Consider the following 14,217-nt stretch of genomic DNA (forward strand, 5'->3'; position numbering starts at 1 on the left):
TCTGCGAGGACCTGTTGGGTAGCCCGGGAGCAGCCACTCTGGACGAGATGGCAGCGGTCACGGACATTTGCCTCCGTGTCCAGCGCTGCGCCGTCTAGGCCACGGGCAAGGTCATGGGGATCATGGTGGTGCAGGAAAGAGCGAGATGGCTCAACCTCACCAACCTCCCGGACCGAGAAAGGGAAGATGTGCTGGATATGCCCATCGTTCCCGAGGGAATTTTCGGCTCCTCTCTCGCCTCCATGCAAAGGAGGTGCGAGACGAAGAAAAAGGAGGACGAGGCACTCCACCTCTGCCTCCCTCGAAGGGTCCAGCCGCTGCCCTCGCAGCAGCAGTCCTTCACCCAAGCGAACTCTGCCCGGTTCAAAGCACCGGTCAAGCAGAGGTCGCAGCCCACCCCGAGTCCCCAGCCCAGGCTGGAGACAAGGGCAAGTTGGCCGAGAAAATCTCCGGTTCCGGCTGCAGCTCAGGCGCAGCCAACCCAGAATTTCGGCCAGCAATCGAGGAAGAAGAAGCGAGTGGCGTGACATCCCATCCTTCTCCCCTCCGTGAATGTGTTCCCGCCGCCTCGAGAGATGCCTAAACACCATCCTCAAGTCTGCACAAACACATGTCACACACTGGTTGATCATTCTGTCATTAAACATTTGCCGCTGACGCATCCAGGCTTCAGGCCGAGGGCGCAGCTCAAAAAAAAAATGAAAAGAAAATCAATAAAACCAATAAACAGCCCGCCAATTCTTCCCCTTTTGAGAGCAGCTACGGCATCTCTCAAAAGGCGGATTATTGACGGGTCTGTGAAGGCACCACCGCCACGCGCATGCGCAGTGCCGGCTAGAGCTGTAAAGGCACCACCGTCACACGCATGCGCAGTGCCGGCCGGAGCCGTAAGCGTGACATCTCAGCTGGCTCTAAGGAGCATTCAGCAGGAGATACTCACGACATCTGCCTGGGCTTCTCAAAACAGTTATACTTTATCTGTTTTCACAAGCCCAGAGAGAGTCAACCCATATTCTGGAGAGAGAGGTTCTCTCTCTCCTAGAAAGAAGGGTTTTATCTATAATGCCCGCCGAGCAGAGTCAGATTACGCAGACAAATGTCCTCGTAAAGCACCGCTCAACATGGGTCTCATAATAAAACTAAACCCCGCGCGCCACGGCGTGCGGAGAGTATTGGTTATAATGCGTAGTGGCACTACACCCGACTTTTCTAGTGCGGGACGCGCCTACGGGTGCTGTCCTTTCACGGAAGGTGGTCACCACGGACGCATGTCAGACAGGCTGATAGGGTATTTACGAAGGTCGCCCGGTGAGAGGTCCCTAGAGCAGAGACCTCCAGCGGGCACACGTAAACTACCCGGAGTTTTTAGCGGTGTTCCCCACCCTAAAACACTTCCTGCCTTCTCTCAGAGGACACCATGTCCTCGTGAGGACAGACAGCACGATATCGTGTATGAACCGCCAAGGGAGGTCGCGTTGTCTCCAGTCACACACACTGGCACACAAACTGATCCCTTGGAGCGGCAGACGTCTCCTCTCTCTGAGAGCGACACAGGTACCGGGAGTGATGCACCTCGGGATAGAATTACTGTCCAGAGGTGCACCACTCTATGCAGACTGGACTACTCATCCAAGGATCGTGAGTCCGCTGTGGGTGCGTTACGGCGGAGCCGCGTTAAATCTGTTCGCAAAAAGAGAAAATGCTCAATGACAGCTGTTCTCTTTAACGCACGATTTAAACGCACTGTTAGGCGGGGACGCACTCGTACACGATTGTCCTCCGGGTCCTCTGTACGCGTTCCCACCCCGGGCTCTGTTACCCCCAACTCTGGCCAGAGTGAAGGAGCAACGCCAGACACTTACTCTGATGTTTCAGCCCTAGCCCGCAACGTACGGGCTGGCGGAGATATATCAGCTGTTGTGCGGGCAGCCATGGCAGCCCCCACCACGCAGGGACAGATTGTCTCAGGCGGGGGGGACGATCTTTCACCCACACCGAGAGCGCTTGGCACTATGGGCCTGACCCGTGAGTGGTACAATCTGAATACAGTGGGACTCCCTCAGAAGGTGATAAACACTATTCAGAGTGCGAGAGCTTCCTCCACCAGGTCTCTTTACGACTGTAAGTGGAGGGTGTTTGAGGAGTGGTGCCTTCAAGAAGGACACATCTCTTTTCAATGTCCTGTCGGGGTGATTTTATCATTTCTACACGACTTGATCGATAAACACAGAGCTTTCTCCACGATCAAGGTGTACCTGGCTGCTATTGCTGCATGCCATGTGGGCTTTGAGGGTAAGACGGCTAGCCAACATCCTTTGGTTTGCCGTTTTATGAAGGGAGCTCGCAGGCTCCTCCCTGTCTCCAGGTCGCTGGTGCCCTTATGGGACCTGGCAGTGGTTTTAAATGGGCTCAGAATGACCCCATTTGAACCCCTGGAAGGAGCTGACATGAAACATCTGTCACTCAAGACAGTGCTGTTACTGGCCCTGGCATCCACCAAGCGGGTCAGCGATATCCATGCACTGTCTGTACATCCCTCATGCACTCAGTTCGCCCCAGGGCAAACGAGAGTGTTGTTGAAACCCAACCCTGTCTTTACACCAAAGGTGGTTGGTTCGTGTACCCCAATTGACATTGAGGCATTTCCTCCGCCGCTGGTTTCCTCCGGGGAGCAGCAGCAGGATCTGTTGTGTCCAGTCCGGGCTTTACACACATATATGGACAGATCAAAAGAGCTTCGTCTTAATGACCAACTCTTCGTGTCCTGGGCTAATCCTCACAAGGGTAAGCCTGTTACTAAGCAACGGCTCTCCCACTGGATCGTGGAGGCAATTGCTTTGGCCTATACGAGTCAGAATCTGCAAGCACCTTCGGGTCTGCGGGCTCACTCGACTCGGGGCCTGGCTACATCCTGGGCTTTGTTCAAGGGTGTTTCCATCCAAGACATCTGTGCAGCGGCAAGCTGGTCTTTGCCGCTCACTTTTGTCCGCTTTTACAGGCTAGACGTCTCTGGTCCAAGCGTGGCCCGAGCAGTGCTGGGCACCTTGTTGAGTCGGGACTCCACCTGTTAAATTCTGGTTGATCGGTGATCTTCGAGATAAGCTCGTCTGGCAATACGGGAGCTACAATATCCCATAGTGAGACATCGAACGGAGTGTTATGAATGAGAACTATAGGTTACTTACGTAACCCCAGTACTAAGAGTAACATGAAGTGAGATGTCTCACCAGACGGCCCTCCTTGCTATGGTGAAGCGAGAAGAGGTGCTTATTTTGAAGCACCTCTTTGTCATTGTTATGACGCATGCGTTGTGGCGCAAGCTACTTATAGGGCGTGATTTCCCCTGACGCTGACGTCAAGATCACCAGCCAATCAGGATTGGCGTAATGTGATTGATGCTTCTGTTTGCTCCGCGATGAGGCGCATCCCATAGTGAGACATCTCACTTCATGTTACTCTGAAGACTGGGGTTACGTAAGTAACCTATAGTTTCATTACATCCACTGAAACTCATGAATGTTGTGCTGTGTTTTCTTTCAACCCTTTTTCAAGATGTGAAAAGGTTCAGGCTGAGATATGCTTCGGTACGGGCCGGCTAAAATGATTGGTCGTGCTTTTTACAGTACTACGGCTTCCACAGATGACATTTTTTTATACATTAAAGGTGGGGTAGGTAATTTTGGAGAAACCAGCTCGAGTGCGCTAGAATTTGAAAATACACAACCGGAAAAAAAGTGCTACTTCCTTACAGAGCCCCTCCTCCAACACACACGACCAATGAGGGCACGAGATAAGTTTGTGTACAGATGGAAGGCTGACAGGCAGGTAGGCCATCCAGTTATTTTAGCCGGGCCGGCTAAAATGATTGGTCGTGCTTTTTACAGTATTACGGCTTCCACAGATGACATTTTTTTATGGATTTTTTGTCAAAGCACTTAAGATATTCATTGCTATCAGGATGTTAAGAGCATTCCATGGAATATAACAAAAAGTGTATCTCGAGCCGGTTTCTCAAACTTACCTACCCCACCTTTAAGTATTATGCTCAAAGATAAAAGCTTTTTTCGCGATAATTCAAGATTTACATTTTTTTGTACAAATTGAAAATGCGCATAAAACCAGATGGGTTTAAAATGCAACTATGAAGTTCACATTCAGATTCAGCTTTTTAGCCAGCAGGCACTGTAGACATAACTGCAGAATCATCTAAATATTCCCATTAAAATGATTATGAGGGTTCAGTTTTTACTCTTTTATCTCTTAAGGTCCTAAGGTTGTAATTGTATTATTGGAAAGGCAGATTAGTATGAATTTGTGCTCCTATATGTTCAATGTCAGTACCATGGTGTTTCTGGAAGAAGTTGATCCTGTGATCTTCACAGACACACCCACAGCTCTAAAGAACACAGATAATCATCGCTAATATCCAGCAGCTTCGTGCACTTAACGGCAAGGTGCATTAGGTTACCATTGTTATGCCCTCCGGGCGTTGCAAAGTACAGCTCAGTGAGAAGAGCTTGACTTCTCTTATGAATTAGATATGGCATTAAATTAATCATGACATGCAAGCTTGATTCCAATATTAAAACGGTTTACCATAATATAACTAATTACTATCAAGGTGCTACAGGGCCAGGATTTTACAAAACAAAACACTTTTCTGCCTCATGGTCTCTCATCACGGGGCATTTTATTATAATGTTGTACAACAACATAACCACAGAAGTTGGTTGAAGGTGGAATTGTCCTCTAATTTGCACAGTCTCTTCATACATTTAGCTTAAAACAGAAAAAGATTTAGATAAAATGATAAAAAGGGACTAAATTGCAGCAAATTAATAAACTAACAACTTCAATTGTACAATTACTTACATTCCAAATGAAAGGAAACAGGATAGAGGACAATTGAAATGTCCGTTTGTGCAATTCCACAACAAAGACCATCAGTATGACACATCCAACATTTTACAATTACACTTTTGTAAAAAGTGAGGTCAGCATGGCAGGAAGATGTCGAATGAGAATCTCTCCCTAACATCCACAGGTCTGTCTCACTCCCTGTTTGGCCTGATGTCCTCTGGGTACTGCTTGCAGATACCTCTACACAAACCAATCACCATCCAGTTAAACATGGTTGCTTTATTGATAGCATTTTTATCCAGAATAACAATAATGTGACTTTCTGCAATTACGAGTGTCTGGTTGCTAAATGCAGAATCTTTGCACCACGAAGTCCCCACAATTGATTGAAAATTGTAGTCTCCTATTGTAGTGTAATGACTGAGGGGGTGATTTCAGAAACTGCCACACTCAGGGAATCTAAAACACAGGCCTGTAACCACAGCTTTAGTTAGACAGGGATTTTCAAGTGTTTCCCTGTGTTTCTGTATGACGGCTCAGTGTGGCATTTTAAAAACACAGTTATAACCTGTGCATGTAATGTTTTTTTGCTACATTATTTCCATAAACTAAAGAGTAACTCCACCCAAGCTTACTGATGATCAATCAATCAATCAATCAATCAATCAATCAATCAATCAATCAATCAATCAATCAATCAATCAATCAATGTTTATTTATATAGCCCAATATCACAAATGTTACATTTGTCTCAGTGGACTTCACAGTTTGTTCCAAATAACAGTATGATAATACGACCTTCGACCCTCACATCGTACAAGAAAAAACTTCTGAAGAAAACCAACAGTTTAAAGGGAAAAATGGGAGAAACTTCAGGGAGAGCAACAGAGGAGGGATCCCTCTCCCAGGACGGACAGACGTGCAATAGATGCCGTGTGTAAATTGAAAAGATAATACATTTGCAACATAGGTAATCCAAATGTTTGGAAATGCATGTGTGTATAATAGGAAGATGAATCCATGAGGATATCCATCCAGGACCTATGATCCAGGACCACGGTCACGACTCAAGATCCAGGGATCATCCATGACTCCGGATCCCAGCGTATATAGACACCAAAAAGAAAGACATTTGGGGAAGCTGGGTTAATCGGAACATGAGAGTACACAGGTATAGACAGAGAGAAGGAAGAAGTAAGATGTCCCCCGACAAACTAAGCCTATATCAGCAAAACTAGGGGCTGAATCTAATCAGCCCTAACTATAAGCTTTATCAAAAAGGAAGGAAGGAATGTGAGGCTTGATAAGAAAAGGCTCTGGCTCCCATTGTACTTTTAGAGACTCTAGGAACAACCAACAACCCTGCATTCTTGGAACGCAATGCCCTAGTAGGACAGTAGGGTATAATGAGTTCTTTAAGGTAAGATGGCGCCTGCCCATTAAGGGCTTTGTAGGCGAGAAGAAGAATTTGAAATTCTATCCTGTGTTCTATAGGGAGCCAGTGTAAGGCAGCCAGAACAGGAGTAATGTGGTGCCTTTTCCTAGCTTTGGTTATTACATGAGCTGCAGCATTTTGAATCAGCTGAAGCGACTTGAGTGACTTCTTGGTACACCCTGATAATAAAGAGTTACAATAATCCAGCCTTGAAGTAACAAATGCATGGACTAGTTTCTCTGCATCGTTTTGAGATATGCCTGATTTTTGCAATGTTACGTAGATGGAAGTAGGCGGTCCTTGAAATTGATTTTATGTGGGCGTTAAAGGATAAATCCTGATCAAATATAACACCAAGATTCCTTACAGTCTCACTGGAGGCCAAATTAATGCCATCCATAGTTAGTATATCTTTAGATAATTTGTTTCGTAGATTCTTCGGGCCAAGTACAATAACTTCAGTTTTGGTCATGTTTAACATCAAAAAGTTTAAGGTCATCCACGTTTTTTTAGTCCTTGAGGCAGTCTTGAATTGTATTTAGATGATTAATTTCATCAGGCTTGATTGATAAATATAGTTGAGTATCATCCACATAACAATTAAAATTTACAGAATGATTCCTTATAATATTGCCTAATGGAAGCATATATAATGTGAACAAAATAGGTCCGAGCACTGAGCCCTGTGGCACTCCATGGCTAACTTTGGTTTGCGTGGAAAATTCATCATTGACACGTACAAACTGAGAGCGTACAGATAGATAGGACCTAAACCAGCCTAAAGCAGTTCCCTGTATGCCAACTAAGTGCTCTAGTCTTTTCAATAGGATATCATGGTCGATAGTATCAAATGCAGCACTGAGATCGAGCAAAACAAGAATAGAGACAAGTCCCTTGTCAGAGGCTATTAGAATGTCATTTGTGACTTTAACCAGAGCTGTCTCTGTGCTATGATGTGTTCTAAAGCCAGACTGAAAATCTTCAAATAAATCATTGTCAGAATCTTTGAGAGGAACGGAAGATTAGAAATAGGTCTATAATTGGCTAAAACCTCTGGATCGAGGTTGTGCTTTTTAAGAAGCGGTTTTATCACTGCTACTTTGAATGATTGTGGAACATAGCCTGATAATAAAGACATATTTATAATATTTAATAAAGAAGTGCTAATTAATGGAAAAACTTCCTTCAACAGCTTAGTTGGAATTGGGTCTAACATACACGTTGATGGTTTAGAAGAGAGAATCATTTAATTTAATTGTTCAAGGTTTATGGATGAAAAGCATTCTAGTTTACTATCCAGTGTAATACCAGAACTCACGCTTCCGGGAGCCGTTGATAACACTATACTGGTCAAAGGCAAGAGGTCATTAATTTTGTTTCTAAGAGTAACAATTTTATCGTTAAAAAAGCACATAAAATCATTACTACTGAGTGCTATGGGAATAGAAGGCTCAATCGAGCTATTGCTCTCTGTCAGCCTGGCTACAGTGCTGAAAAGAAATCTTGCATTATCCTTATTCTCATCTATTAATGAAGAGTAGTAGGCTGCTCTCGCTTTACGCAGTGCTTTCTTATATTCATTGAGAGTAATATGCCAAATTAAACGAGATTCTTCAAGTTTAGTGGAAAGCCATATCCTTTCAAGTTGTCTCGACTTTTGCTTTATTTTGCGGGTTTCGGCATTATGCCATGGAGCTAATCTATGTTGTTTTATTTTCTTCTTTTTCAAAGGAGCAACAGAGTCTAATTTTATTCGCAGCGCATCTGTAGCACTATCAACAACATGATCAATTTGGGGTGGTGTACATTTTGTATAAGTTTCCTCCCCTACATGCAGACATGCTATCGAGTTAAGTATTGGTGGAATCTCTTCCTTAAATTTCGCTATAGCACTAACAGATAGGTTTCTGCTGCAGGAGATTTTGACTAATGCTTTGTAGTCTAGTAACAGTACTTCAAAAGTTACTAAGAAATGGTCGGATAAAGCAGGATTATGCGGTTCGACTAATAGTTGCTCAATTTCAATACCATAAGTCAGAACAAGGTCGAGAGTGTGATTATAGCAGTGGGTTGGTTTATTTACACTCTGACAAAAACCAACAGAATCTAATATAGAGTTAAATGCAACAGTAAGGATATTTTTATCATCGTCAACATGAATATTAAAGTCACCTACGATAATTACTTTATCTGTTTTAAGTACCAAAGTTGATAAAAACTCAGAGAATTCTGATAAGAATTCTGAATAAGGACCTGGTGCACGGTACACTGTAACAAATAAGATTGGCTGCAAAGTTTTCCAGGTCGGATGCGTAAGACTAAAAACGAGACTTTCAAAGGAGGTATAATTTAATTTTGGTTTAGCATTGATAAGTAAACTTGAGGAGGTATAATTTAATTTTGGTTTAGTATTTGTAAGGGTTTAGCCAGCATGCTGATGTTTTTGTTATTGTTCCTGTTCTCATTGTTGTTTCTCTCATTTCAGTCTCAGCTTTCCTGCCCTTGATTAAACTCCACCTGCTTCCCTTCCCTAATTAGCCTCACCTGTGCCCCATTATCATCTCTCCCTCTGTCTATTTAGTCTGCATCCACAGTCCCTTCCGTGCCAGTTCGTCTTAGTTATTCCTAGCGTTCCAGCAGTGTTTTTCTAGTATCTGATTCCCGTGTACCGAACCTTGGATATAAAGACCTTTTTGCATCCTAATCCTCTGTCTCCGAGTCGTGCTATTGAGTCCTCCACTTGTGTTCATTCAGTCGTTACAGTACGAACTGGCCAGAACCATGGACTCAGCCGACTCTGAGAATGTGCGGTCTGCTATTCGATCCCAGGGGGCTCGTCTTAACCTACAAGATGAACAACTTACCGCTGTCTGCCAGGGAGTAAGAGAATTGTCGGATCGGCAGGAGGGTTTCCAGTCATCCATCGGCAGCCAGGTTTGCCAGCTGGAAGATCAGATCCAGCAGCTGGTGGCACATCTCAATCCACAACGCTCTGCTACTCTGCTTCCAGCGTCGGATCCGGCTACAGCTCCCGGTCCTGTTCCTGCCACCGTGCCGACACCGCTGCCTTCGGTTCCTCACCTCTCCAGACCAGAGCGTTTTTCCGGAGACTCGGATAACTGTCGTGCATTCCTGGTCCAGTGTGGGTTGCACTTCGAGCTGCAAGCATCTTCCTTCCAGTCTGAACGGCTAAGGTAGCCTACATCGTTTCCCACCTCACCGGCAGAGCGGAGGCGTGGGCTACGGCGGAGTGAGCTCGAGATTCCCCAGTCTGTAATTCCCTGAGAGGTTTTACAGAGACTTTAAGCAAAGTATTTGATCACACAACTCCAGGCAGGGAAGCAGCGAGAGCTCTAATGGATTTACACCAGAGAGGGAGACGTGTCTCCGACTACGCCGTGGAGTTCCGCACTTTGTCTGCAGACAGCGGCTGGAATGATTCATCCCTCTTCGACGCTTTTCGCCATGGACTGTCTGGCCCCATCAAGGACCAGTTGGCTCCTCTAGAGCTTCCCTCTGACCTGGATAGTTTCATTGCTATGGCAATAAGAATTGACACTCGCCTCGTAGAGAGAGAAAGGGAGAAGTCGAGAGCTGTGTTTTCTCCGCCAGGCCAGAGAGGGCAGTCTCAGGCCAGTCTTTTTTTCTCCAAGCAGCGTTTCCAGACGACCGACTCTCCAGCGCCGCCTACTGCCCAGGAGGAACCCATGCAGTTGGGAAGAGCAAAGCTGACTCCTGAGGAGCGCCAGCGCCGCCTACGGGAGGGGAGGTGCATTTACTGCTCACAGAGGGGTCACTTTGTAGCCAGATGCCCAGTAAAAGACCAGGCTCATCAGTAAGTAGGAGGGTCCTGGTGAGTCGAACTGTTTCTTTTTGTCCCTCTCGTACTCTCACCTCTGCTCAGCTAATTACTCCTACTCAGACTTTGTCGCATGCTGCTCTAATTGACTCCGGAGCAGATGAGAGTTTCATTGATTGGAGATTAGCCAAGAGACTTGGACTTAATTTTGTTCCCCTGTTGAGGCCTCTTGTAGCAAAGGCTCTGGATGGACGTTTATTGTGCCGAGTCACTCACCGTACTCGGCCCCTTAAACTAATCATCGCTAACGGCCACACTGAATCCCTGAGTTTTCATCTTTTTAACTCTCCTTCACACCCTCTTATTTTGGGCTACCCATGGCTGGTAAAACACAATCCCCACATGGACTGGTCCACCGGGAGAGTTTTGGGTTGGCATAAGGATTGTTTGGCCACATGTTTCCCTTCTGCTCCTGCTCCAGAGAGAGCTCTGCCCTCCACCCATGTGACTGTTGCCCTGACTACTGCTGTCTCTACCCCTCTCCAAGCTGCGGCAGACTCTGATTTTCCGGATCTTAGCAGGGTGCCCACCTGTTACCGGGACCTGAAGGAGGTTTTCAATAAGACTCGTGCTTCCACCCTGCCTCCCCATCGACCCTATGACTGCTCCATTGACTTGTTCCCTGGGACCTCTCCCTCTAAGGGACATCTCTACTCCTTGTCTGGCCCCGAAAGGGAAACAATGAAGAAATACATTGACTCCTCCCTTGCTGCCGGGATAATTCGGCCTTCCTCCTCTCCGGCTGGAGCAGGCTTCTTCTTCGTCGACAAGAAGGATAAGACTCTTCGTCCATGTGTCGACTACAGAGGGCTAAATGACATTACCATAAAGAACGGGTACCCCCTTCCTCTTATCTCTTCAGCATTTGAACTATTACAGGATGCAAAGATTTTTACTAAACTTGATCTTCGAAATGCTTATCATTTGGTAAGGATAAGGGAGGGGGATGAATGGAACACTGCTTTCAACACCCCTTGTGGCCATTACGAATACCTCGTAATGCCATTTGGGTTAACCAATGCTCCAGCTGTTTTCCAGGCTCTGGTTAATGATGTTCTCCGTGACATGCTCAACCAGTTTGTTTTTGTTTACCTCGACGACATTCTCATCTTTTCTCCGGATGAGACGACCCACATCCAACATGTCCGCCAGGTGTTGCAGCGTCTCTTGGATAATCTACTCTTTGTGAAGGCAGAGAAGTGCGAGTTCCACGTCTCCACCGTCTCTTTCCTGGGATTTGTCATTTCGGAGAACCGCATTCAGATGGACCCAGCAAAGGTTAGTGCAGTCACTGAGTGGCCTACACCTTCCAATCAGAAACTCATGCAACGATTTTTGGGCTTTGCAAATTTCTACAGATGTTTCATCAGAAACTATAGTTCTGTGGCTGCCCCACTGCATGCTTTAACCTCCCCCAAGGTGAAGTTCCAATGGTCCCCCCTAGCAGAACAGGCTTTTCAGAGGCTTAAGAAGAGCTTCACTTCAGCCCCTATTCTCACGCTTCCTGATCCACTTCAGCAGTTTGTGGTCGAAGTGGACGCTTCAGACGTGGGCGTTGGGGCAGTCATCTCTCAAAGGACAACAAGCTCCACCCCTGTGCTTTCCTGTCTCGGAAACTCTCCCCAGCCGAGAGAAACTATGATGTGGGTAACAGGGAGCTGTTGGCAATTAAGGTGGCTTTGGAGGAGTGGCGCCACTGGCTGGAGGGAACTGAGCACCCTTTCCTAGTCTGGACCGATCATAAGAACCTTCAGTACATCAGATCTGCAAGACGCCTCAACTCCAGACAAGCCAGGTGGGCCCTATTCTTTACCCGATTCAACTTCACCCTGTCACACCGTCCCGGTTCTAAGAACGCTAAAGCTGATGCTCTATCCCACCTGTTTGATTCCGATCCAGCTCTTCGCACTCCCTCACTAATCATTCCCCCCTCTTGTGTAGTGGGGGCAGTCACATGGGACATTGAGGAGAGGGTCAGGCAGGCGAGTGCTAATGTTCTGGTTCCCGACGGTTGCCCACAGAACCGGTTGTTTGTTCCTGACCCTCTTCTCTCACAGGTCATCCACTGGGCACATACTTCCCTCCTCTCCTGCCATCCTGGTGTTCGCCGCACCATGTTCTTCATTAAGCAGCGGTTCTGGTGGCCCTCCATGGAGAGGTCTGTCAAGGAGTACGTGGCAGCCTGTTCAGTTTGTGCCCGGAACAAGACTTCCCCTCAGCCCCCTTCTGGTCTTCTGCGCCCGCTCCCAGTGCCACATCGCCCCTGGTCTGACATCTCGTTGGATTTCGTCACAGGGTTGCCGCCGTCTCAAGGTAACACCACTATTTTGACAATTGTGGATAGATTTTCGAAGATGGTCCACTTTGTCCCGCTGCCTAAGTTGCCATCTGCCAGAGAGACAGCAGAGGCAGTGTTGTTCCATGTTTTCCGTCTCCATGGTTTCCCTAGGGATGTTGTGTCAGACCGGGGCCCACAGTTTATCTCACAGTTTTGGAAGGCTTTCTGCTCACTCATCGGTGCCACAGTCAGCCTCTCTTCTGGACATCATCCGCAGTCTAACGGCCAGACGGAGCGGCTGAATCAGGAGCTTGAGACCTGTCTACGCTGCCTGGTGTCTCAGAACCCTGCCACGTGGAGCACGCATCTGATTTGGGTGGAGTACGCACACAACACTTTGCCTAGTTCTGCTACTGGTCTCTCACTTTTTCAGTGTGCCAATGGATACCAACCACCATTGTTCCCCGACCTGGAGAAGGAGGTCAGTGTTCCATCTGCACATGCCCTTATCCGCCGATGTCATCGCACTTGGAGCCGGGCCCGCCAGGTGCTACTACGGAGTTCAGCCCGTTATAAAAGGATGGCCGATCGCCGACGTATCTCTGCTCCTGCCTACCAACCTGGACAAAGTGTGTGGCTCTCTACTCGAGACCTGCCCCTTCGAGTGGAGTCTCGCAAACTGGCTCCTCGTTTTGTGGGTCCCTTCCCGGTATCCAAGGTCATAAATCCTGTGGCAGTACGGCTTCAACTACCTCGATCCTTGAGGGCCTATCCTACATTCCATGTGTCACGCATCAAACCAGTTAAAGTGAGTCCACTGGTCCCCACCTCCAGACCCCCTCCACCCCCCCGGTTTATTGATGGTGGACCTGTATATACTGTGAAACACCTCTTGGCAGTTCGACCTAGAGGCCGGGGACGTCAGTACCTGGTTGACTGGGAGGGCTACAGTCCTGAGGAGAGGTCATGGGTCTCCACCAGTAATGTCAGTAAGGACCTCATCCAAGACTTTCAACGTCAACAACCTGGGACGTCAGGTGCCGTCCCTAGAGGGGGGGGTACTGTAAGGGTTTAGCCAGCATGCTGATGGTTTTGTTATTGTTCCTGTTCTCATTGTTGTTTCTCTCATTTCAGTCTCAGCTTTCCTGCCCTTGATTGAACTCCACCTGCTTCCCTTCCCTAATTAGCCTCACCTGTGCCCCATTATCATCTCTCCCTCTGTCTATTTAGTCTGCATCCACAGTCCCTTCAGTGCCAGTTCGTCTTAGTTATTCCTAGCGTTCCAGCAGTGTTTTTCTAGTATCTGATTCCCGTGTACCGAACCTTGGATATAAAGACCTTTTTGCATCCTAATCCTCTGTCTCCGAGTCGTGCTATTGAGTCCTCCACTTGTGTTCATTCAGTCGTTACAGTATTGATATGTAATGAGTCAATGATGGCTAGAGTAGATTTGTTTCATTCCGTGCAGTACAGCACTTCATAATGCAATGTAGTGTAATACTACATCACAGCTTAGGCTGTATAGGCAATGTTTAGCAGAAGGGGTGATCAAGTGATCGTCGACATCTCATCACATTGCGTTTTTGGCCAGACTGTGATGTTGAGTGTGGTCACAATGTACCCATGCACCAATGGTTTTCCTCCACAGAATCCAGTATGGAGTAGTGATGGTTCTTTCATGCCTTATCGTACACAACGCCTTCACAGAGCGTTTTCACCTTCATTAGTCAGCTGCTATGGTCCACACTGCATTCCATGATTTCCAGTTCCTCCCCTTCTTTCTCA

At 47.0% G+C, this 14,217-nt stretch overlaps 1 protein-coding gene across 2 annotated transcripts in view; it reads left to right on the forward strand.

Moving 5' to 3' along the window:
• Nucleotides 1-14,217, forward strand: part of syt7b (synaptotagmin VIIb) — a 155,889-nt gene that overhangs the window by 44,574 nt on the left and 97,098 nt on the right. The gene's annotated exons all lie outside the window — the stretch shown is intronic.

The sequence above is a fragment of the Pseudochaenichthys georgianus genome, chromosome 3 (assembly GCF_902827115.2).
Source record: "Pseudochaenichthys georgianus chromosome 3, fPseGeo1.2, whole genome shotgun sequence".
Classification (NCBI taxonomy): Eukaryota; Metazoa; Chordata; class Actinopteri; order Perciformes; family Channichthyidae; genus Pseudochaenichthys; species Pseudochaenichthys georgianus.